We start from the raw sequence: 22,467 nt of genomic DNA, 5'->3' as shown, positions 1-22,467 counted from the left end.
ATAGCTTAAGATTTTTTTCATGACAGCAAGACATGTCTGCTCCTGGCAGCCCCAGTTTACTTCAGAGAAGATGATGGGCACTGAAGAAACTCACATGGAGTTTGCTTTCATTATGGCAAAGTCAGCCATTTTAGCAAGGCACTGCTCTTGCCTTGATTGCTGACAGTATGCTGTAAAAACTGGACAAGCAGGACACAAGAGAAAAAGACTGTCACACTTTGCTAAAACAAGGCAGGACAGTCCTTCAAAATTCCTGCTTCATAGAAAAGTCTGACAGATATTCTAGGCCTGCAGGCCAAAGATGGATGCTCCAACATTGCAGAGAAACTTTGGGTGACTGTCTAGGCAGCAAGATGTCTGCCATTTCTATAGGTTGGGGAGTTGTGCTGTGGGATGTTCTGTATGGCAAATGTGTTGCTAATTAGTCAATAAATAAAACACTGATTGGCCATTGGCTAGGCAGGAAGTGTAGGCAGGACAAGGAGGAGAATAAAGCTGGGAAGTGGAAGGCTGAGTCAGAGAGACATTGCCAGCCACCACGAGGACAAACAGCATGTGAAGATGCCGGTAAGCCACAAGCCTTGTGGCAAGGTATAGATTAATGGAAATGGATTAATTTAAGCTGTAAGAACAGTTAACAAGAAGCCTGCCACAGCCATACAGTTTGTAACCAATATAAGTCTCTGTGTTTACTTGGTCGGGTCTGAGCTGCTGTGGGACTGGCGGGTGACAGAGATTTGTCCTGACTGTGGGCCAGGCAGGAAAACTCTAGCTACAGAGTTGTTTGCACTGTACTTTCTGTTTACTCAGGTAATATTATAACCTTCTGGGGTCTTTGATGGAGTTGAAGACTAGATAATTATAGTTACAGTTTTTCTTCATTATGATAGAAGGTAAATTAGGCACAAAACTTTGGACTCACCAAGATAGAATGAATAATGGTGTATTTTCTCTGAATTTTCCAAATACAAATGGACTGGATATTGTGAATGTAATCCTTACTTGATATTTATTTGTGTTATATATAGCTTTACTATGCTAAAGTTAAAACACTTCCTTTTCATATAGACAAAAAGGGAGAACTGTTGTAGAATATTCCTTTACACTGTGTGAAGATATGTCACTGTGATTGGTTTAATAAAAAGCTAAGTGGCCAAAAGTTAGGTAGGATTTTCAGGGCAGAGAGAATGCTGGGGAGAAGAAGGTGAAGTCGTCAGCCAGATGCAGAAGAAGCAGGACATGTAGGAGGAGAGGTAACAAGCCATGAGCCATGTGGCAGCACATAAATTAATATAAATGGGTTAATTTAAGTTATAACTGAGCTTCCATAATTAATAAAAAGTCTTCATGTGGTTATTTGGGAGTGGGTATGTAGCATGAGAGAATTCGTACCATGAATGTTGGGCGCCAGATGTAGCATGAATCTTAGGGAGTCTTATTAATAAAATCAAACCTTGGGCCAGGTATTGGGGTGAACACTGGAAGATCAGAGAAGCAGAACAAGCCACAGCCAACCTCACCTTTCCAGTTCCTCAGCTGATCCTGTTTCCTTAGACTGGAAGCCTCTGAGTCCTCATCCAGCATGAATCTCAGCTGAACTGCTGCTCAAAGCCTAAAAGCTTAACTAGGCTTTAGTTTCTGATCCTCATGCCTTAAATACCTTTCTGCTTTCTGTCATCACTTCCTGGGATTAAAGGCTTGTCACCATGCCTGGCTGTTTCCAGTGTGGCTTTGAACTCAAAGAGATCCAGAGAGATCTCTGCCTCTGGAATGCTAGGATTAAAGGTGTGTGCTACCACTGCCTAACCTTTATGTTTAATATTATGGCCGTTCTGTTCTTTGACCCCATTAGTTTATTAGGGTGCACAATATTTTGGGGAACACAATATCACCACATTGGTAGGCAGGACAGAACCTTGTGATGGCATATGAATACACAGAGCAAGAGATTAGGTAGGTTCCTATTTGACTGTGAGGTTGGGGATGGAGACAGGGTAATTGGTAAAATCTTGACACAACAAGGGGGTAGGTATAAGTATGAAACAGAAGTTTTCTTTTGAAAAGTTTTAGAATTAGGATCTTTTTATGCTTTAACTCTAAGAATTACAGTAGTGGTAGCCAGCTAATCCCTAATGATGTAATAACAACATTACTAAATGTACAGTGTGTTAGCCTCAGTTAGATGAATTCACATGATTGAAGATAATTAGGCCCCTTTCTTTAATAGTAGTCTACATTTGAATTTTTCTTCTTTTTCTTCCTCTGTGGCTATACATATAGTACTAATAAAAGTCTTTGGATCCAAATTGGCCTATAAGGTTGAGTGAGGTGTAAAAAGAAATCCAATTAGTTATATTAAAATATATATACACTGTACCAACATAGTCTGGCTGTAAGTGTAAATAAATACTTTTTAGCTTTTGGAACATGCTGTATTAACATGTGAGGTCAGCATGTTGGCTCACAACCAGCATTTTATAAAATTAAATGGACCAGAATAGGCATATTTGCTATTCCATAATAACAGTTATTATTGGCTTGTGAAGATTTGTGTGTATATATGCATTCCTTCTCATACTGCAAATTTTGTCTGTGTCTGTTGAGAAGATTCATTTTTGGAAATGGACTCTGAGGTGAAGATTTGTGTGGAATGAATTCATTAGGAAATACCGTATGTGGGTCACAGCTATGAGAAGGAGTAGGCCTGGGAAGAGGGAGCAACTGAACAGAGATGTGATCACAGCATAGGCCTCAGTTGGTCCCACATAATTATCTTATGGTCAAACAAATACGTAGAAGTGCCATGGTGCTTCTGTGATGATGTGAGGGTGGGATGCTCCCAGAGGAGGTTTGCTGACTTGAATATATGTCTCTTTTTCATAGTCTGAAGGGGCTGTGTTGTGAATTCCCAGAAGTTTGCATAGGACTAGAAATGCAAGGCCCAATTATGAATGGGATAGTCTAGAGGTTTCTGCAATATCCACATATGGTGATATTTTATTTGTGCTGAAATGTGAATTTATTTGTATGTTAATAAATAAAAGTGCCTGGGGGTCAGAGCTAATAGCAAGCCATAGCAGAAGTCTGGCAGTCGTAGCACATACCCTTAATCCTGATCACATGACAGGCAGATCTCTGTGTGTTCAAGGACACCACCAGCATGGAGGCACACGCCTTTAATCTCAATACCATAGAAGACCTGGAGGTCTGTATAGACAGGCAGTGACAAGGAGGTCATGTGGTTGGGTTTACAACCAATGAGAAGGCAGAACAGAAAGTCAATAAAAAGACAGATACACAGGAAGTAGGTCTCTTTCTCAGGGGAAAGACAGCAGCAGCAGCAAGGAATAAGAAGGTGGTTTTAGTCTCAGATCTTAGCTACTGCTCTGACCTCTTGGGCTTTTAACTCTGTATTTGGCTGTGTGTTTCTTATTTAATAAGACCATTACATCTACATCCACATAGCTATAATCTAGTACTCTTTTCCTCAGAGCAGGTTTCCTCTATAGCAAAGATTCTCAACCTAACCATCATTGAAATTAAGGACTGTCAAAAATCACTGCTATGGGGCCACCCTTTAACATGCAGGATGTAATAAAAATCTTTTTCCATTTTTAGTGGGGGATCACTGACAACTTTCAAATCCTACTCCCACCCTCATCTTCCTCTGAAAAAGCCTAGAAATCCTTGAGGGCCCTCCCTTGTACCCAGTGGAAAGTTCAAACCAGGCAAATCCCAGGACCATGGGTGGGAATCTTTTCCTCATCTGATCTTGTAACCCCAATGAAATTCTATGTCAGTTTTAGGCTGTTGTGGGTAACTTCCAGTTGTGCTGTTTTCTAGACAGGCTCACTTAGGAACTACGAGACTTCCCATAAATTCTTGAAGTGTTTGTGCGTGTGTGTGTGTGTGTGTGTGTGTGTGTGTGAGAGAGAGAGAGAGAGAGAGAGAGAGAGAGAGAGAGAGAGAGAGAGAGAGAGAGATGGGGGGGTTAGTAGTTCTTGTCTTCTCCTGACTCAACAGATTCACTAAGATTATTTTGCAAGTTCTATCTAATAAATTAGGCTGCCTGTTTTCTTATTTCTAGTGTAGTTGTGAGATGAGAGTGGGTGGTCTGAGGAGGAACCCAGCTGGAGGCTTTAAACTTGGATTGTTTTATTTATGGAGGACATCAGTTCCTTCTCTGGAAGTTGCATAAAGTCATTTAGGCCCAGCAAAATGGCATCATGGGCTGATTTGCACTTGGCTGCTATTTTTAAGTTCTGTTTTATGAAGGGGGAATAAAGGAGAATAGCATAGTTGGGTTTTAATAACTAGAGTTTCAACTGCCATGCCTGGAAACTATTATACCATTCCAAAGACTGAAAACTACACAGAGAAAAAAAACCCATAAGCTGCTGAGCTAAAGTAGTGGCTTTTCTGAGTAATTGCTCAGGACTTTTCTTCTAACAATTATAGCCAGTGGTATGCCACATTTTATCCTTATTGCCTTAATTGTTAAATGTATGTTTGCTCTAACTTACAGAGGTTAAAATGAACTGGAATTGGTCAGTATAGTAGCATCAGACCCGACCAGTAGTTACTTTCAAATATGTATTTGGGATATAAGAATGAACTTCTTTACCTTTTATTTTGGTTTAAATGTGAAGTGTCCCCAATAGACTCTGGGATTTTCTTTGCCAGCTGGTGACACTGTTTTGGAAGGCTGTGGGACCCTTTAGGAATGGAGCCTTTCTGGATGGAGCAGGTCCCTAAGAATGGACCTTGATGTTTTACAGTGCAACCCCTCTTCTTGTCCACTCTTACTTCCTAATTGTGGTCTTAAATGTTACCACATCATGTTCCTACTATGGCCTTCACCACTGTGATGAACTGTGGCCCAAACAAACCCTTGCTCCCTCAAGTTGCTTCTCTCAAGTATTTGGTCAAAGCACTGAGAAAAACAAATACCTTTTTTATAGGCATCCGTCGTTGTTCATCTGCATGATTTAAATGTTAGAAATTCTTCTGTTTCTGTGGCAACATTTAGGAAAATATTAAAACAATATGATTTTAATTAACTCATGTATCAATTACTCCTTTAAAAATTATGAGTAGCTAGAGTTTTCCTGCCTGGCCCACAGTCAGGACAAATCTCTCTCACCTGCCAGTCCCACAGCCACTCAGACCCGACCAAGTAAACACAGAGACTTATATTGGTTACAAACTGTATGGCCGTGGCAGGCTTCTTGCTAACTATTCTTATATCTTAAATTAGTCCATTTCCATTAATCTACACCTTGCCATGTAGCTCGTGGCTTACCGTCATCTTCACATGCTGTTTCTCATCGTGGCGGCTGGCATTGTCTCTCTGACTCAGTCTTCCACTTCCCAGCTTTATTCTCCTCCTTGTCCTGCCTACACTTCCTGCCTAGCCAATGGCCAATCAGTGTTTTATTTATTGACTAATCAGCAACACATTTGCCATACAGAACATCCCACAGCATATGAGTGTGTTCATGTGTTTGGAATTGCACATGTATGTGTATGTAGTCGGTGAACTATCTCAGTCATTATTACTCAGGCGCTGTTCTCTTTGTTGTAAGTCCAAGTTTCATCATTGGCCTAAAGCTCACCAATGAGCTTGGGCTGTCTAGCCAGCTAGTAGTGAACTCCAGGTGTCTGCTTGTCTGCACATACAGAGCTAGAACTATAAGCATGCATCACCATAAAGAGCTTTTAAATACGGATTTTGAAGAATGAGTTCTGGGGATTGATCTCAGTTTGCATTGTTGTTATAAACTGATAAGTTCCCCATGCATATTAGAGAAACACTTTACCAGAATGAACCATCTCCTCAACAGTGTATTTTTGATACAAACTGTTGTATTAGCTTTATGTATTTTGGGGTATTCAACTCAGGGCTGATTTAACGAATAAAAACATAGGTTTTATTAGGAAATAATTCACTTAGGAATTGTGTTTAAATATCTTGGGTATGCTGGAGGTAATTTCAAGCACACATGTTCTTCAAAGTGCAACCAGGCTTTGTCCTAATAACACATCATAAGTTGAAAATACCTCACTTGAAGATCCTTATACTATGTATAACATACTGAACACCAGAGTTTTACAGCACAGTGTACTGTAGAGGGTCCATCTCTTGTCTTCATGATGATGGGGCTGGGTAGTGACTGTAAATCATGCTGCTGTGAATAGTTGTATCCAGGTCTCTATAATGTCTTTGTCATGGGTATATACCTAAGAGTAGAATTGCTGGGTTATAGAATAATTCTGTGTTTGGTCATTTGAGGAACTGTCAAATTCTTTCCCAAAGTGAGTTCACCATTTTACATCTGTACTAGCAATGTGTTCAAGTTTAGTGTCTGTGTATTCTCATCAACACCTAGCTCTTAAGTTGTCTTCCTTATGGATATGGCATGTGGTGTTAGTATGGATTTGAATTGAGTTGCCTCAGTGACTATCAGTGCTCAGTATTTTTTCATGTGGCGTCTATCCATGAATCTTTTCTGCAGATATGTCTGTTCAAACATTTTGTTCATTATTAAATTAAACCTCTTACCCTTTTTCCTTATTGAGTAGTACATGTTTTTTTATGTGTTGTGGAAATAAATTCCTCATCAGAAATTATTTACATTAGGTGTGTTTTATTTATTTTCAGCAACTCTATAAAGAAGGTACTATACTATAATTGCTAACAAACCTTATCTCTGTCCCTGTGTATTGTAGTGAGATTGTGATTCATATTAAAATACTACATGATAAATATTATGACATATATGCGGGAACTGGAGCCAGAGAGGTAATCAATTCTTCAGAATATGGCATAACAGTAATAATTTATAATAACTATACTAACATTGGGATGGCTCTCAGTTATAAAACTTATTGAGTAAGAGACAGATATTGACTTTGTACATAAAAGTTAAATTAACTATAATACCAATTTTCTAGAAAACCTGTTCCCACATTTTCTAATTGAAGGATTATATTTAAAATTATGTATGATTTAATCTAGGTCAAGAAATATATTTTGGCTATGTGCATACAAGTCGCAATGAGTAAGAATGAAGGAAGAATTATGATGTTGGCCCTTAGTCTAGGAAAAGGATATAAAAGTCACAAAGTAGTGAGTACTATTCTACAAAGGCAGACTAGAACTATAACCCTTTAAAAATTGGTGAAGCAAAAAAAAAAAAAATAGAGAGTAACGATAGCTTTTGAAGTTAAAAAGGTTATCTACTGGAAGATAATAACTACACTTTCTCTTATACGATAGGGAATATTCTTACAGATAAAAATATACATTGGTAAGCTGATAATTTATTATTTATTATTATAATTGAATATCATATTGGCATAAGATGAGTGAACTGCTGTTATCCTGGGAAGTCTGGAAAGCAGAATCACTTTACGCATTGGGAGATTCCTTCTAGTATAACAGGTGAAGAAAACAATAGCCAAAATTCAAAAGTGGAAAATAAGTCTATTTTAAAGAGAAATAACATACACAATAACATTGCTAAGTTTATTTGGACTCTCGCTCATAGGGAACATGTCTAGTGGACTCTGTCCTTTCTCTCTGAGTGGTCCTAAGTGCAATTTCATACCAATTTCCCATGCCTCCTATTTGAAAAAGATAAAGATTTAAGGTTCCTGGGAAGTGTGAGGAGATGGGGACTTTAGATATTCCATGGTCAGAAGGTTGGATGCTGGAGGCATCACTCAATCTGTTTTTTTGTTTGTTTTGTTTTCAGTTTTTTCTCTCCAGGCATGACCTGCTTTTCCTTGATTCCTGCAGTCTGACCTATCTTTCAAATCCCTCCTCCCCTTGTGTAATCTAGTTTGTCTCTGTTTTGAGTTTTGTTTTGCCCCCTCCCACAAAAGCCAGGTCTGCACATTTCTTTCACCTCCAACTTCTATTAGCTAGTTATTAAGTTATTGTTTCCAAGTGAGTGTGAACTGAAGGATGATGGTGTGTTATAAAATGGACATGCAATTACTCTTCTGTGGTTGGTACATCACCATAACCAGATCAGTGGTGGTTGCATTGTACAACTTCATGAACAAGGGACATATTTGTTTTTAGTGAAATCCTTATGGTCCAGTTTCAAAGGGCAGAATCTCAAAGAAGCAGATAAATTAATTTTCAACAAGAAACATTTAATGTATTACATATAGCAAAAGAAGTGATTGAGAAGTAGAAATGTGAAGACAAACACCAAGATTGTGTGTACATGTGCACGTGTGTGTGTGTGTGTGTGCGCGCGCGTGTGTGTGTGTGTTCATGTTGTTGTTATCAACAATGCTGTTCATATTGTTTTTTAAACAGGGTCTCTCATTGGCCTGGAACTCACATATTGGCTGGCCAGCAAGAACCAGAAATAGAATTATGAGCATGCATCACCATTTCTACCTTGTTTACATGGTGGTAGGCATCAAAACTCAGCTCCTCATGCATGTATGACAAGTACTTTACCAACTGAATTTCTACCCAGTCCAGGGATTGTTAATAAATAAAAAAAGGGAATGAAGTCTAGAGAGATGGCTCAGCAGTTAGAAACACCAGCTGCTCTTACAGAGGTCCCGGGTTCAATTCCAAACACCCACATAGTGGTTCACAACTGTCCATGACTCCAGTTTGAGGAAACCCAACACCATCTTTGGCCCCTACAGGCACCGGGCATGCACATTGTACACAGACATACATGCAGACAAATACCCACACACATAGATTTTTTTAAAAAAAGATTTCTTTTATGTTTTGAGATGATAATACAGTTAAATTATTTTCCCCTTCCCTCTTTACCCTCTGAAACCTCCCATACACCCCTTTTTGTTTTCTTTCAAACTCATGGCCTCTTTCCTCATTATTTCTATATACATATGCACACACACACACACACACACACACACACACACACACACACATATATTCTTAAATTCATAACTGCAACCTTCTCAGTCTATATAATGTTACTTGCATGTACTGTCAGGGCTGACCATTGGGTACTGGGAAACCAGTTGGTGCTTTTAGTTGCTGTAGTAATTGTTTTGTGTAGGGTTGAGGTCTCATGGGATTTCCCCTGTCAGTTTTGGCATGTCTCTTGGTGTCATCCCTGTTCAGCTCATATTAAGGTAGTCGTGTTGGTGAGACTTTGTGAGTAAAGCTTCTGATATGCCTAAGATATACATTCTCACAGCAAACTTCCTGATCCTCTATCTCTTATAATCTTCCCACGCCCTCTGCTACAATGTTTGAGCCATAGATGCCAGAGTTGTTTTATAAATATATCCACCGGGATTAGGCTCCACAACTCTGCATTTTGATTTGTTGTGGTTTTCCGTAGTGGTCTTCCTCTGTTGCAAAGAGAAGTTTCCTTGATGATAGGTGAGAACCATATGTATCTATGAGTATAAGGACAAATATTTAGAGTGTACTTAGGGATTATGCTAAGTAAGGGCTGAGTAAAATGCTGACTGTAAGTTCTCCTTCAAGATCTGTTACTTCACTAGCACTTTGTATTTTGCTAGGTTAAGAGGATTTGGAATGACTTCTCTCTTGATGAGCCTCTATTAAGACCAAATAGAGAGCTGTGGGTTACTGTCAAAGTATGAGTACCAATACTATATTCTTAAGGTAAGTGTGCTATTTTGATTGTTATGGTTCACAGGCTTCACAAGTAACTTCAGAAACAAGGAAAATAAAAAGGGACCATTGCTTGGCTGTAGTTTGAGGGACCACTAGCAAAAGGAATAACATAGTACGGTGATCTCATCCACAAAGAAAAATATGCGGTGGGGACTTAAATTAGGGAAGGGGACTGAGATAAACATAGAGGGAGGAGAGAGTAGCATAAAATAAAATAAGTATGTCTAAAAAAGTCATAAGGAATTTACTAGCTACTTAAAATCATAATGCATATAACTCTGTGTATAGTTACAGATATATAGTTTACATGAAAATTTCCCATCTGAGCTGACAATGTTCTCTCCAAGAACCAAAAACTATCTAACAAAAACTCCAGCACCAGGCATGAGAAGCCATCTTTTGACTTATTGGTCAGGGTTGTCCAAGAGATTTCACAAACATTTGGGGCTATTGCTATTGCTCATGGTTACCTACCAGCGGTGAAGGCAAGTCCTTATTGCTGAAGACAGTATGTACTTCAGACACAGGGTCTAAAGGACCCTGAGCTGGAACTGACCTGAATGCCTCCTTCCTGAGGACTAGCTTTCATGGTACTAGAAGGCACCAGACAAGCTTCTAAAGGAAGGAAGCATCTGATAGGACTAAATATAAAGTTAAAAAGAAATGAATATGTTATAAATGGGCTGAAACATTTTAATATAGTTGTATTTAGAAGTTATGTGAAAACAAATAGCAATCAGCTTCATAGTCTTGGGTCTAAAGAGTATTTAATATAAGAGAGCTATAGTTATATCCTTTTCTGAGACTTGTAAACTTACCTAGATGTCTCCCACTTGACCATATCATGAGAGTGATCATATTAATTCCTTTGCTCTAAAGGTTACATAGACCCTTATCACGAAGGATCAAGAGCAAAAGTGCATATGAAAGACCAGAGTAGAATGTGTACACAAGGAGTTTGCTCAAAGATATTGTCTGGAAGTTATAAGCCTTCTAAAATTATGACCCTTCTAAAGATGAACCTTCAGCTAGTTGCCCATCTATTGGTGTTTCACTGTGCATAATAAAATATAATGATTCTCAAATTTCCAGAGCATATATAACTCTCTAATTTCCATATAAAATATTAAGTACCTTTAAACTATAGGAGAACCTTGGTTTCATGGGCTTCAAAAGCAAAAGCAATTTAATAAAGACTCCATTTGTAATAAATGGGCAATATTTCAAAAATACCCACTAAAATGCTCCAAAATGAAAAGTAGTTATCTTTATATACACTAAGCTGATTAACAAGAACTTGGTAATTTCAGGTTATTTTCATTAGATCATAAATCAAACTAAAATCTGGAACTTGAAAGTCAAAATATGATTTGACCTTCATATATAAGGTAGATGGTCAAACCAATGTTGGGGTGCACTTACAGAATTTTTTTCAGGGAGGAAAACAGAGTTTGATTTTTCGTCCACCTAACATTTCATCAATGAAGAAATGTGAATCACTTAAATGATTTATCTAGGATTCCATCTCAGTTGACCCAGAACTAGAAGCCATGTGACAGGTGAATAGTATGAACGCTAGCAGAGAGTAGCATTCTTAAGAGATTGCATGGTTAGTTCTGATTGCTGTGTAAAAAGCCTTACAGAAAGGTGTGTGTTTAACTAATGTTGAATGGACACATTATCTCTCTGAAACTTACCAGATATTGACAAATCACTAAATGACTGCCGCCACAATCTCTGTGTTCAGCAATTCTTCCTTTTTAAGGTTGTTGTGAAGAACAGACTCCAATTTCTTGGAACTAGGAAACAAATGCAGGGCTCTGGGTGTGTAGACAAGTGCCTTACCACCTGGCTTATACAACCTCAATACAATCCTTTATTTATTCTATATTTGATAGGGTCCTTACATGATTGTAATGTATTGAGTATGAACTTAAATGTAAATTGGTTTGGGTCTTGCCTTTAAAGCTTGGAGGAAAGTTGAGGAATTAATACTTATATTATACATCTGTCTTTCCCTTGAGAGTGAAAATGTGTCTCTTTCTGGGTTCCAGGGTCTAGAAGAATGTGTGACATATAGTCAATGTTCAGTAAATATTCCAAGAATAAATGAATAAAGTGCCAATTGGACACATGTAAATAACTAACATACATGTAGAAGTAATGATAGTTATGGGGTAGTAGTGAATTGAATGGCTGGAGTATTTTTATTCCAAAGAATCCAACAAACTGACATGAGTTTACTCAGCTGAAATACCACACGACTTGAATCTGAGTCCCAATCTTAAACTGTGCCTGTTTCTTTGAACTTGGTCAAACCACACTGGACTAGGTAGTTTCAGATTATTTTTCATTGTGTCATAAATCAAACTATAATCTGTGACTTGAAAGTCAAAGTATGGTTTGACTTTAGTCTATAAGGTAGATGGTCAAACCAATGTTGGGGTACACTTACAGAATTTTTTTTTTCAAGGAAGAGAGATGGGTTTAATTTTTGTCCTACCTAACATTTCGTCAGTGAAGAAATGTGAATCACTTAAATGATTTATCTTGGATTACATCTCAGTTGACCCAGAACTAGAAGTCATGTGACAGGTGAATGTTATGAATTGGTAGAATGTTATCATTGGTAGATGGCTTGTCTATTATACATGAGGGTTCAGTCTCCAGTACTGAAACCTGGTAGATGTCAACATTTTACTTGTCAAATGAGAGGATTAAACCCCAGAGATGACTCTGCTGACAATACAAACAAATTAAGTTGAATGAATGTAAGATAGTGCTGAGTCATAGCGACTGTTCCCATCTGGAAGGGCTCTCCTTTTTTGAGTTTAACAGATAGTTTCCACTTAGGAATAAAGATCTAGTATTCTTTGCCTTCTGCATTTTCAAGAGAATGCTAGACTTATTTTTTAACTTTTGGAATGTCCCTATTTTTTCATGTCAGCAATTATTGTAAAATTAAAACAAGCAAACAAAAATGTCACAGCCCCATGGTGGTCAGATGTTTCTATGGACCATATTTGACCCCTGTGTTAGTAATGGTTCATCTCCATATCATCAAGATTCTTCCCCAAACCCTGCACTTCCTAAACTAAGATAGCTAAAGTTAGGAAGTGATGCCATTTGTTTTTGGAGTGACCCCTGCTTTCCCACAAGATATAACTCTGTCTTTTAAAAACAAACAAACAAAAAAAAAAACTTGTGAGATATATGGCAGTTAGATTTTGATGTAGACAATATAACACTATAATATAGATGCTACTACCTGGGCTTTTTGAGAGATAATTACTATTTGAAAACCATACTGTGATCTCCGTTCCTGGTAACTACAGAGAGAAAAAAGGAGTTTTTCTTTATTTAGTTCTTATTGCAGAATTTTTATGGACCGTTTTCTCCAAGAGTATGCCCTTAATTGAATGCTGACATCTTTGAGCTGACTGGAAGAGGTTTCTTGGCTTTCCCATCATGCTTTCCTCTTCTGGTATCTGTATCTATTTTCAATGAGCTAGCTATTTTAGAACAGTAGATGCCTTTCGTTATTGCTGACACAGATCTTGGTGTTTTCTCCACATTTGCACCATGTAGATTGATTTCTTTTATGTTTATTCAGCTAAATTTTGCATGCCTGAGAGGAGCTGAAGTGATACGCCATTTACCACTTTACCTGGCCACGTCTTTAAAAGAGACCTATTTATTTCTAATTGAATTTTTAAAAATAACTCATTTATAGAATTTATCTGAAAGAATTCTAGCAGCAAACTGTAGTATTTCCTGTCTGTTGACCTGGTTCTGTTCTGTCTAGTGTGTTCTTAGGTAGAAGCGATTCATGATTCATGGCCTTTTTTGTTGTTGTTGTTGTTTGTTTGTTTGTTTTTGCTTTCTTGTATGTATCTATAGTGTTTTGAGTCTTCAATGCAGGTTTACTTGAGGGTTTTTTTTTTCTTCAAGACAGGGTTTCTCTGTGTAGCTTTGTGCCTTTCCTGGAACTCACTTTGGAGACCAGGCTGGCCTCAAACTCACAGAGATCCACCTGCCTCTGCCTCCCGAGTGCTGGGATTAAAGGCGTGCACCACCACCACCTGGCATACTTGAGGTATTTTTAAAACTAAGCCAAAACAAACCAAAACAAACTTTAGTATGGAAAAACATAGCACAGAATCTGAGGTAGATTATGCAATTTGACTGTCATCTATTTCCATTATTTATTCACTCTATGAACTTGTTCAATCTTAGTTCCCTAATCTGCAATGTAGAGAACAAAAGAGCATCTCCCAGGGCTGGGGATGTAGTTCATGACAGAGTGCTTGCCTAGTATGTGTAAGTTTCAATCCCCATCAAAAAAGTAAAAAGAAAATAAAAAGTACCACTCCCTCAAAGGAATGTTTTAAAAGTAAACTGACAGCTAATGGTTTATAATATATGATCATTACATAATAACTGCTAATTAGTTTCTTGTTATTTGAAAATTTCTTAGGAAGCATAGCATGGGGCTACAGACAACATTTTGTCTACCTGTAATATTCATTTGTAATATTTGTAATTGACTTTCCAAAACTGTACCTTTTCTATTTTCTTTCTGCCTTCTATTATCCTACTCTCTACTCTTTTTAATTTATTCATTGACTGTTTGATTATGCACTAAGAACCAGGTGTGAGGAAAGACACTGAGGAAACAGGGATGATTAAAAAAATAAGCCCCTCTTAAGTTTATAGTTGATGGACTAAGTGGGCCTACCACCCCGCTCCCAGATAAATTACATGGAGTCTTATTCTTTCTTATGAATGCCTGACCTTAGTTTGGCTTCTTTCTTGCCCACTTATCTTAAATTATCCCATCTATCTCTGGTCTTATACCTCTCTCTATACCTTTCTTTACTTTTTACTCTGTGGCTTGCTGTGTAGCTGGATGGCTGGCCTCTGGAGTCCTCTTCTCCTCCTTTTGCTCCCCAATCTCTCTTCTCAGATTTCTTCTTCTATTTATTCTCTCTGCCTGTCAGCCCTAGCTATCCTTTCTCCTGCCTAGCTATTGGCTATTCAGCTCTTTATTAGACCAATCAGGTGTTTTAGACAGGCAAAGTAACACAGCTTCACAGAGTTAAACAAATGCATTATAGAAGAATGCAATACATCTTTGCATCATTAAACAAATGTTCCACAGCATAACCAAATGTAACACATATTTAACTAATATTCCACAACAAAGAGTAGCTGGATCCTCTAAGCCAACAAGTTCATGAATGTACAACTATGAATTCACATTGAGTAATCAAAGTTAGTAAGCATTCTAATATGCTCTTACTTGAAGGACTATGGAAGACAATAACATTATGGGTATTTTTCAGGTACTTCTTGCAAAGCACTTGTACTTACTGTTATATTTGAATCCTACAATGGTTGATGACATGCAATTGTCACTAATTCCTATTACTCTGAAGAAGATAGTAATTAGTTTCTTGCCCCATTTAATGTCAAAGAGTAAAAAGACTTAAAGAAGTATCTTCTGTCGTCAAATTCAAAATCTGTACTCTTTCTAATAATTTCCTGAAATTTTAAAAACATGTATTTATTTGCTTATGGGTACTTTTTGTGTGTATGTGTTTATGTGCTGGGGGGGCAGGTAGGGAAGAGGTACCACATCATGCATGTGGAGTCAATAGAACAACTTCTTGTAATGAGGTCTTTTCTGCTACCATATGAATTCTGAGTATTGAACTAAAGTCCTGTCAGGCTTGGTGGGAAGCACTTTTATCTGCTGAGCTCTCACTAGGACCTTGTGATAACTGAGAATTTAAACCTCTATTAAACTAAGAATTAATAAAATTACCTGATTACTTGGTGGCTACAGAAAATAACTGCTTTTCAAGTAACTTGGGTTCAAGTTTTATCATTGAGGCCAAGCTCATGCTTCCTTCCTTGAAGACAACAAGGATGTCTTCTGGTGTAACTCTTAATTGTTGTTCTAAGCCTATCCAGTTCCTCCAAGATCAACCTCCAGATCCCAAGGAAGGCCAGAGTGAATATACCCTTAATTCCTCCCATCTCAGATACCAGCCTGTATGCCATGATTCCTCATGTACACATATGCACAAATCTAGTTTTCTCTCAGCTTAAAGAGACAAAAAGATAAGAGTATAAAATTTTCATTTCTTTCTAACAGAGTCAAATGTGGTGATATTGTGTCCCCCAATATATTGTGCACCCTAATAAACTTATCTGGGGTCAGAGAACAGAACAGCCACTAGACAGACATAGAGGCCAGAAAATGGTGGCACACACACCTTTAATCCTATCACTTGGGAGGCAGAGATCCAGTTGGATCTGTGTGAGTTCAAAGCCACACTGGAAACTGCCAGGCATGGTGACTCACGACTTTAATCCCAGGAAGTGATGGCAGGAAGCACAAAGGTATATAAGGCATGAGGACCAGGAACTAGACTTGTTAAGCTTTTAGGCTTTTGAGCAGCAGTTCAGCTGAGATCCATTTGGATGAGGACGCAGAGGCTTTCAATCTGAGGAAACAGGGTCAGCTGAGGAACTGGCAAGGTGAGATCTGCTGTGGTTTGTTCTGCTTCTCTGATCTTTCACCATTCACCCCAATACCTGGCCCAAGGTTTGTTTTTATTAATAAGACCTTCTGACAATTCATGATACAGTCAAACTTCTTGGAACATCTAAGAACAGAGTTGTGAACCTTCTAGCCAGGGCTCGATGAGGTAGAAACCCAGACTTGTGTGTACACAGGGCTTCCTGTGTCTGTGTCTGTGATAAACTCACATTTCAAGAGGTAAAAGTAGAACCTGGCTAGGACACCTTGTATACATGCTTTGGGAGGGCTGTTTGGAAAAGCTGTGAGTATTTCCCCCCAGAGCCAGACATTTAAACAGTATGTCATGTTGATATTCTTGCTTGAAAGTCAATGTGGCTTTAACAAAAATCTATAGGCAGAAGGCTCATCAGCAGTCACATAACAGAGAAATCCCAACAGCCAGTCTCAGAGACCAACTTGGAGTGTGTTACCAGCTCCCCGCAAGAGACTGCTTAGTGATTTCTCAGTTACAACACCACAACTTACCCTCCATCATTGGACCTAAAGGAAGTGAGCACCCTTATCACAGGGGAGGTTCTGCCCTCTCTTCTAGCAAACTTGTTCGTGAGACATTACAGAGGAAGACAAGGGGAACAAAGTGGCTCATGGCATTTTGCATTTCCAAGAGCTTTAATGCCCTCTGTGTGATGGAAGTTGGAAAATGGCAGATGGCAGAACAAGGACGTCCCAAAATGTCCAAGTCCTTATTCTTGACACACTGGCTACATTATAACTGGTGATGATGTCCTCTTACACGATGAATGGGCGTTTTTAGATAGGATGAAGACTGAGGACTTTGAAATGGAAAGAGTATCCTAAATGATCTTATTGAGCACGATGTAAGTCCATGAGTGAAAATACAAGGGAAAGACAGATGATGGAGCTGAGACTTATGGGAGAATTCCATCTGTGGCTATTGTCTTTTAAAAAGGTAAGGGTCAGGGGGAGTCACCTGAAAGCACTAGGACTAGCCCTCCTTCTATAGGTAGCAAGAGAACATGAACTGAGCCCTGACAGTGGCACAGAAGCCAATGTGGCCAACAGCCTCAATGAACAAGAAAGTGCATGCCTTGGAACAGTGTCCAGCTCTGCCGACCTATCCTGTAGCCCAAGCAGACTTCAATAGGATATTAGCATACAAAAATGTCAGAACGTATATCTCTGTTGTTACAGCAGCAGTGGGAAACTGGTACAGGCATTGAGAGGGAAAGGGATGTAGCTAATGTTACATACCCATTTGTGACACAGCTAGGAGCCATCCCAGGGTGGGGTGGGGTGACTGCCTGTTGGTTCCTGTATCTCCACCTACTGATGTAGATGTAACCAACCTTCTTATTAAATAAGAAACACAGAACCAATGCAAAGAAGAAAGCCAAGAGGTCAGAGCTAAGAGCTAAAACCTTACCCTTCCTCCTGCAGTGGTCCTACCTCTCCGAACTAGCTACCCCTGTGTTAATGTCTTTATATAGTGTTCCTGTTCTGCCTTATCATTGGTTGTAAACCCAACCACATGACCGCCTCGTCACAGCCTGTCTGTATAGGCCTCCAGGTTTTCCTTGCTTGGTATTGAGATTAAAGGCATGTGTGTTCAATAATGGCTGTATCCTTGAACACACAGAGACTTACCCAGCTCTGCCTACCAAATGCTGGGATTACAAGTGTACGCCACCACTGCCCTGCTTTCCTATGGCTTACTAATAGCTCTGACCCCCGGGCAACTTTATTTATTAACATACAAATAACATTTTAATACAAATAAAATATCACCATATACTGAAGTCCTAATTAATCTCTAGTGCCTCTGAGTTCTCCTTATTCTGGCTATCAAGACTATCAGAAGTGATCCGAACTATTCATACTTTCTGATTATGTTTCCTAGAACTTGTCTCACTGTCAAGGATAGACACTCAAAGAAGAATGGCATTTTGTTTTCCTTGGCACTATTTTTTGCTTATATGTGCTTACAGTTTCAGTCTAGGGGTTAATAGATTGCTTAAAGAACAGGGGGGGAAAGCATGAATCAATGTGCAGATGAATAAATACTTTGTCAAGACAGATGAAAATGAAGCCAAAGTGTGGTGACTCAAGCTTGTGAATTCATCTTTTGGGAGACTTAAGTAGGAGGATCCCCATGAGTTCAAGGCCAGCCTTGGCTATAAAGTGAGTACCTGGTTAGCCAGGGCTACTTAGCAAGACCCAGCCTAAACAAGCAAGAAAACAGAACTGAAGTCAAGTTTAACAGAATTTCATACATTCTTCCTCCATTTTCTCAACTTAAAATCAGAAATCCAGGGCCGGGCAGTGGTGGCGCACGCCTTTAATCCCAGCACTAGGGAGGCAGAGCCAGGCGGATCTCTGTGAGTTCAAGGCCAGCCTGGGCTACCAAGTGAGTTCCAGGAAAGGCGCAAAGCTACACAGAGAAACCCTGTCTCGAAAAACCAAAAAAAAAAAAAAAAATCAGAAATCCAGGGGCTGCTTTGGTGAAGGACTGGAGTTCAATTCCCATGATCCATAGTAGGCACTTGTAACTCTCAGTAATTCCAGCTCCAGGGGATTTGATGCACTCCTCAGGCACCTGTACACATGTACAAACACATATACATATACAGGTGACCAACACAATACAAGTAAAATATCTGAAAAGCCTTTGGGCAGGGGGAGCTGGAGAGATGGATCTGTGGTTAAGAGAGTGTTTTACTCTTGCAGAGGACCTGATCTTGATTCCTACAATCTACATGGCAAGTGACATTCTTCTATAACTGCAGTCTAAGCAGCTCCAACGCCTTCTTCTGACCTCTATGGGCATCACACACTTACATGCTGGCAGAATGCTCATACACAGAAAATAATAAAATATATAAATCTAAAACAACAACAGCAAACCATTTTATAGCAGGGCAGTGGTGGCCCATGCCTTTAATCTTAGCACTCAGGAGGGTGAGGCAGGTGGATCTCTGTGAGTTCTAGGCCAGCCTGGTCTTGCTGGACAGCCAAGACTATGCAGAGAAACCCTGTCTCAAAAAAAAAAGCAAACAAACAAATAACAAAAAAATAAAGAACAAACAAACAAACAAAAATATTTTAAAAGAAAGGAATCCTAAGATTCAGGATATTACAGGTCCCATTCTTTTTGTGTGACATAATACCTTCATTAGTGAGCCACACTTAATAATGTATACATAGTTTCAAACATCATGTTCCATATAATAAATACATACAATTTTATATTCCATTAGAGTATCTTAATTGATAAGTTTTAGACATACATATGCAAATAAAATCCCAACTCGACCTACACTCTACCATCCAATGTCTACAGCAGCTCTTCTACAGTAATCCAATGATGGTGATGCTTAAGACTGTGCCATGATTTAACATCCTTAAAGAAAATATATTAGACCTTAAAGCCTGACGCTCTCCTCCGCATAGGCAAGACAGTTCTGTAGCTTGACCTGCTTAAGGGGACCCCTGGCAGTGGGATCAGGATCTGTCCCTGGTGCAAGAGCAGGCTTTTAGGAGCCCATTACCTATGGTGGGACACCTTACAGGTCCCACTCTTAGCAAACCCAGTGTCTTCTGAACACTGGCACAGCACATTCCTAGTTTTCATTTGATGTGCACCAGAATGTCACACGTTTGATGATGTACAGAAGAAGATGGATGCTGCACGCAGAGTGTGAAAACTGCGACTGACACCACCTGTGTGTATGCATTTCTGAAAACACTCAGGGGACAACACCTGTCCCAAATTGCTGCCTTTTAATCTCTATTTCTATTGGATCAAATGGACCCCAGACAAGCGGGCACTTTCATTTTCTCTCAAACACTGCACAGATATGTGCCAGGCTGGTGGCATCTATCAGCACATGGATGCAGACTGCTGTACCCCAGCATTCTGGGGACTCCTGCTTGCTCTGTAGAAGCATCAGGAACAGCCAGGTCCCCAAGGGGGGTGAGGGCCACAAATCAAATTGTCATTTCTTTCACAGGCTTGACCCAGGCAGCCAGTCCCCAAAGACAGCCAGTTCCAAGAGAACATTTCTATTCTGGCAAAACCTACGAGGCAACTATTTTATGAATACATTGAATCTCACTTTTACATCAGAAAGAAAACTGGCAAAATTATACTCTAGGCAGTGGTGACCCAGCGTCACGCTGGGCCTGGATTTTGGTTTGGTTTCTCCCATTAATTAGGTGAACCACTTTGGGAAAATGTCTTACTCTCTCTTGGTCTGTTTTTCTTTCTGGAAATTGAGAAATGATGGAACCAAGGAGAAGGAGGTGGAGGTTTGGCATCTGCGTTTAGTTTGCACACATTTTGTATTGAACTCTGAGCTATTTTTTTTCTCCCGTTCAACAAAAGTAGGTGTTTCAGTGTCTGTCACTGGGGCAATGGCCAGCCAGGCTCTCCAGCTGTGTTTTGCCTTAAATTGAGTTTTACTCCTTTCTCTTACCTCATGGGTACCTGAAACATTTTAATTGGCAACACCTGTATGAGATGATGTTGAAGTCTATTTGTGGTTTCAGTAGTTTATAATTCCCTGATTCTAAGCCATGTGGGACTGAGAGAAATAAAGGGCTGAACTAGATATTCCAGGCATGTGTTTATATGGATGAGGTGCTCTAGGACACTCATCACTGGTCCCACTTCACATGGCCAATAGTTTCTGTATTCAGTGGGAACTCTTACCAGCATTGCTATTTTTGGTAGAAGTTTGGTAAATGATTCAATGCCACATAAAAGAGAAGACTATGGCTAGTGGTGGCCAAGGAAGTTGAATATTTTTGGCAATATTCGATCTGCAGAAAGGAGAAAGGCTGTGGTGACTGGCAAGGCACATGTATATCTCTCCCTAAAGCTTTTACCTTAATTGCTCTGGTATCAATAAAAACTCGGGAGTCAGAAATTGAGATTTAAAAAAAAAAAAAAAAAACCTGATAAATCCGAGGAACAGCAGAGGGAAGATTGGCTGACTCTACTTTCAGATGTTTTCTACATCCAAAACCCCTGCAAAATCTCCCCTAACCACTTCTCTCTTCCTGTTCCTCTCTATCTGACTTCCTCAGTCCTCCAATATCTCTATGACTAATCCTGGTCAGCCAAGCTCTGAGTCTGTTCTTACACTCAAGGTGGCTTTATTGGCACAGTGTAGTGGCAGTGTGAACAATTCTCCCACAACATCTATCCTCCCCAAATCAGTTATTATTTTTTTTGACATTACTGTAACAAAATGCTTAGCAATCACAACCTAAGAATGGAAGGGTTTCTTTTGGCTCACAGTTGGAGAGTAAAGTGTGTCATGATGGAAAATGCATGATGGTAGACACAGGAGGTAGCATCTGTAGTCAGAAAAGCAGAGAGATGAATGTTAATGCTCAGCTCACTTTCTCTTTTTTATTTAGTCTGAGACCCCCAACCCAGTAATTCTCAACTTTCCCAATATTGCAACCTTTTAATACAGCCCCTCATGTTGTTATGACCCTCAACAATGAAATTATTTTCTTGCTACTTCAGAAGTGTAAGTTTTCTACAGTTATGAATCATAATGTAAATATCTTATATGCAGGATATCTGATATGTGACACCCGCCCCTCCCCCCCAATGGGGTCATGACCCACAGGTTGAAAATGCTGTTACCTAAATTCAGGGGAAATATTTCTTCAGTTAAAGCCTTTTGAAAACATCCCAGTGGACACATCCAGAGGCATGTTTCACAGGGATTCTAAATCCAGTCAAGCTGACAGTGAACATTCAGTTCATTTCCACTTTATACGTGACCTTGATGTTCTGAGTGTGCAGAGGTTCCAAACAAGAGGGAGAGGATTTCTCCATCGTCTCTCTCTGGGCTGTCTTGTGATTTCTTTGCAATACAACATGACAGTTTCAAATTTTCAATTCTTATACTCATGTCTGTTATCCATTTTGAATAGATGTTGGTGCAGGATGAGAGGTATGGATCTAGTCTCATTCTTCTTGCACAAACTCAGTGCTCCTGGAATGATTTGTTAAAGTCTCTGTCTTTTCTCTGGTGTTTTTGACAGCTTTGTCAAAAATTAGGTAGCTATAACTGTATGGGTTTATTTCAGGGTCCTATCCCACCCTATTGATCTACAGGTTTATTTTTGTACTGGAGACCATGCTATTTTTGATACTGTGGCTCTGTAATGTGGTGGTATTGTGTTCCCCAAAATATTGCGCACCTTAATAAACTTATCTGGGGTCAGA

At 39.3% G+C, this 22,467-nt stretch overlaps 1 long non-coding RNA gene across 6 annotated transcripts in view; it reads left to right on the top strand.

Moving 5' to 3' along the window:
* LOC131906033 (uncharacterized) overlaps positions 1-22,467 on the top strand; it is an 82,061-nt gene that overhangs the window by 12,750 nt on the left and 46,844 nt on the right. For all 6 annotated transcript variants that reach the window (XR_009378104.1, XR_009378103.1, XR_009378106.1 and 3 more), the window contains 2 exons: positions 8,333-8,431; positions 9,535-9,640. This is a non-coding gene — a long non-coding RNA (uncharacterized LOC131906033). The remainder of the gene's footprint in view (positions 1-8,332; positions 8,432-9,534; positions 9,641-22,467) is intronic.

Source organism: Peromyscus eremicus, chromosome 3 (genome assembly GCF_949786415.1).
Source record: "Peromyscus eremicus chromosome 3, PerEre_H2_v1, whole genome shotgun sequence".
Classification (NCBI taxonomy): domain Eukaryota; kingdom Metazoa; phylum Chordata; class Mammalia; order Rodentia; family Cricetidae; genus Peromyscus; species Peromyscus eremicus.
The sequence above is the reverse complement of the archived record's forward strand: the minus strand, read 5'-3'. Positions and strand labels throughout refer to the sequence as shown.